Here is a 4,668-nt window from a genome sequence, read left to right as displayed (position 1 = left end):
GAGCGAATCTAATTCCTAAGAGATCGATTCTAGGGTTTGCGCAGCGGATATAAAACAAAAATTTTAATGAAACCCTAGAACCATGCTACTATTGAATCATAGAAACGTTAGAACGCTTACCTCAATCGATCCGGGGCCTGTATCAATTGATCTGTTCGTCCGATCACTCTAGGCAGGAAGAATACCTCGCCCTCTACACGTATCCACACGTCGGGATGGATTCCAACACCTTGAAACTTATCTGCTAGGACTAGAGATCTCGATCTATCTCTTGTGTGCAAGGTTTTTGGAGGCTTAGGGTTTTATTTTTCTTCTTTTTTCTTCTTTTCTTTTTTTTCCTTTTTTAAAACCCTAGAAGACATTCTCCTTATATAGACTTTCCAAAAATCCTAATTTGACAAGGAATAGATTAATAGGAATCCTAATCTAATTAGGTTTCCTAAACCTATTAAAATTCTAATCTCATTAGGTTTCCTAGATGTAATAGAAATCTAATCTCATTAGGATTCCTATACATAACAGGATTCCTAATCCCATTAGGATTCCTATTCCAATTAGGAATCTCAATCCAATTAGGATTCCTAATCGGGATAATATAGCACACGTACTTGTCCATCCCTAATGTGTGTGACCCTGTAGGCTCATCCGGAATAGCAGTAAAACACAGAATCTCCATTCCGGTAATACAAGTCATAGGCGGTCTCTAGCAAGACACTATGACTACCTATCTCGAATAGAGTTTGTTTGTGATCATACGAAAGCCAGTGATGATTCCGACTGATGATCCTTTTGTATCGCGATATCATATGTCGAACATAAGGCATGGACAAGCCACCTTATCTGATTCGACTGCTTTCTCGTTCACTGAGTTCGACTGTCTGAAATAGACGACGTTCGTCTATAGTGCGGCCACACATTTCTACAGTCTTGCTCACACGAGGGGCCCAGCGATATCTCTCTCTTTTACGAGAGGTACAAATCCCGTATTGACTATCTACAATCCAGTACATGATTCATTTCGTACCTGATACACGCCTTTATAGTCCTCCTGTTACGCAGGACGTTTGACGTAATCAAAGCACGCAACTCCTCATGTTGGATTCTGTAGATATCTCAGGTCTTAGGATCCAATCATAGAATCGTCGTATGAGATTCAAGTCATGACGCTAGTCCATGTGACAATCTCATGCGGGTCAGTCCAGTATTCCGTTCTGCAACGAATACCTATGATTGTGATCGTATCCAATACCTATGATCATCTATGAATGATACTAAACTCCCTAGTCTTGTGTCATTATGGGAATAACGACATAATAAGACTAGTATGATGTGTGATTGATGATCACATAGATGATCATAAGTATTGGATACGATCACAATCATAGGTATTCGTTGCAGAACGGAATACTGGACTGACCCGCATGAGATTGTCACATGGACTAGCGTCATGACTTGAATCTCAAACGACGATTCCATGATTGGATCCTAAGACATGAGATATCTACAGAATCCAACATGAGAAGTTGCGTGCTTTGATTACGTCAAACATCCTGCGTAACAGGAGGACTATAAAGGCATGTATCAGGTACGAAACGAATCATGTACTGGATTGTAGATAGTCAAGACGGGATTTGTACCTCTCGTAAAAGAGAGAGATATCGCTGGGCCCCTCGTGTGAGCAAGACTGTAGAAATGTCAGACCCCGGTCCACCGGACCAAGAGCAAGCTTAGTCCGAGGCTCGCGAACCGCCTGACCTGGAGGTTTGGTCCGGCTGACCAAGTTTTGGTCAGCTCCAGACCAAGCCTGTTGGTTCCCTTTCGGTCCGACGCACCTCAGTCCTCGGTTCGTCTGACCCAACGCCTGGTCCGGGGCTGACCAACTCTTGGTCAGCCGGACCAGAGTTGGACAGATGACCTCGGACCGAACTTCCGGACCTCCTGGACTGACCAAACGTGGTCTGGGATTGACCAAACTTGGTCAGCTCCGAACCAACACACTGAAAACTCCTTTTTATGCTCGTTTTGGTCAAATCTCGTTTTCATTCTTCGGATTCTTCACGTATAAGTCCATCCCTAGTGGTGTGCGACCCTGTAGGCCCATTCTAAGTGGTAGTGACTTTGGAAGTTTTCCCGAACCACAAGTCATGGTTAGCCTCTAGCAAGACGCTATGACCACCCACTTTGAGTTAGAGGTGATCTAACCAAGGCATTAACAGCTCGAATTCTGATCCTTTGTCTCATGATATCATAAGTTGAACAAGGGTATGGTTTGAGCCACCCTTCAAGTTCAACCGCTTTCTCGTCTTGGCAAATCGACTAATAAAATAGATGCAACTTCATTTATAACGTGGCCACGCATTTTACATAGTCCGACTTCCCACGAGAGGGCCCAGTGATATCTCTCCTGTTAAGGAGGTGACAAGTCTCATATTGCATGTCTACTATCTCCATATGATTCGTGAACGTGTCTGATCAACGCCGTTATAATCATCCGGTTAAAGACGACGTTTGACGCAGTCAAGACACGCCACTCCTCGTATCAAATACTCTAGACATCTCAGGTATGAGGATCTAAGAACGAACCGCTGTATGAGATTCAAGTCATGACTCTGTCCATGTGACAATCTCATAGGGGTCATCCAGTCACTCGTTCACAACGAGTACTCATGATTGTGATATGCATCCAATGCGTTGATCACACCTCATGCTAGTCTTCATTCAACATTGTTCCCACAATGATGACTGACTAGGGAGTTTACGTATCTAATCAACGCCGTTATAATCATCCGGTTAAAGAAACGTTTGACGCAGTCAAGACACGCCACTCCTCGTATCAAATACTCTAGACATCTCAGGTATGAGGATCTAAGAACGAACCGCTGTATGAGATTCAAGTCATGACTCTGTCCATGTGACAATCTCATAGGGGTCATCCAGTCACTCGTTCACAACGAGTACTCATGATTGTGATATGCATCCAATGCATCGATCACACCTTATGCTAGTCTTAATTCATCATTGTTCCCACAACGATAACTGACCAGAGAGTTTAGAATCATTCTCTAATGATTCAAGGATACCGAAATATAACAAATATGTCAATCATATAACAGGTAAAGTAATGCATTCATAAACCAATGAATCAATACAAAGTCAGAATGTCATATCACGGATCATCCTAGAGCATTACAACCTACATATTTTCTCTATCTCCTCTATTTCTTATATAGTTTATCTAATCTATTCAAATATTCTTCTCGTTGATTTTTTTTCTGTGACATTCTGATCATTTTTTTGCATGTACATAAGGTGTTTGATGAAATGTTTGTACCAGAAAATTGCGGCAGATGACTTACGATATATGAAAAATGATATGCGCTCTGCGACAAGTCATTTGGTCTGCGATAGGTCACTTGCGGCACCTGACAGGTCAACTGCGGTACCTGCGACCTGCGGCTATCGCCTTGCGGACCTCGCCTTGCGATCTGTGGCTATCGCCCTGTGACCTGTGGCTATCGCCCTGTGGTACCTGCGGACCTGCCGCTATCGCCCTGCGGACATGCAGACCTGCGGCTATCGCACCTGGTAGGTCAACTATACCTGCTGACCTGCGCCCTGTCGCACCTGCGGACCTGTGAACCGATAGTATTTCTCTACGATTGTGTGATAATATATCTTTTGAAAATCGGTAAGTTTTGCTATTTGATTTTCTTTTTTCTCCAATAATTTCTCTTTTTCCTCTATTTCTTATATAGTTTATCTAATCTATTCAAATACTCTTCTCGTTGATTTTTTTCTGTGATATTCTGATAATTTTTTTGCATGCACATAAGGTGTTTGATGAAATGTCTGTACCAGAAAACTGCGGCAGATGACCTGCGATATGTGAAAAATGACATGCGCTCTGCGTTAAATGACCGATGATCTGTTGGTTTAGTGCTCTATGATGTACTGATTATGAGCTTTGTTCAGATACATTCGATGTATTGATACTTTTTATGAGAGTATTTTATTCATTACATGTTCTTGCATACTAGATCTGTTATGAAATCCATGTATCATTATGAATGATACTAAACTCCCTAGTCTTGTGTCGTTATGGGAATAATGACATAATAAGACTAGTATGATCTGTGATTGATGATCACAGAGATGATCATAGGTATTGGATACGATCACTATCATAGGTATTCGTTGGAGAATGGAATACTGGATTGACCCGCATGAGATTGTCACATGGACTAGCGTCATGACTTGAATCTCATATGGCGGTTCCATGATTGGATCCTAAGACCTGAGATATCTACGGAATCCAACATGAGGAGTTGCGTGCTTTGAATACGTCAAACGTCCTGCGTAACAGGAGGACTATAAAGGCGTGTATCAGGCACGAAACGAATCATGTACTGGATTGTAGATAGTCAAGACGGGATTTGTACCTCTCGCAAAAGAGAGAGATATCGCTGGGCCCCTCGTGTGAGCGAGACTGTAGAAATGTGTGGCCGCACTATAGACGAACGTCGTCTATTTCAGACAGTCAAACTCAGTGAACGAGAAAGCAGTCGAATCAGATAAGGTGGCTTGTCCATGCCTTATGTTCGACGTATGATATCGCGATACAAAAGGATCATCAACCGGAACCATCACTGACGTTCGTAAGATCACGAA

Source organism: Tarenaya hassleriana, unplaced genomic scaffold, assembly GCF_000463585.1.
Source record: "Tarenaya hassleriana unplaced genomic scaffold, ASM46358v1 Cleome23, whole genome shotgun sequence".
Lineage (NCBI taxonomy): Eukaryota > Viridiplantae > Streptophyta > Magnoliopsida > Brassicales > Cleomaceae > Tarenaya > Tarenaya hassleriana.
This window is presented reverse-complemented; position numbering follows the sequence as displayed.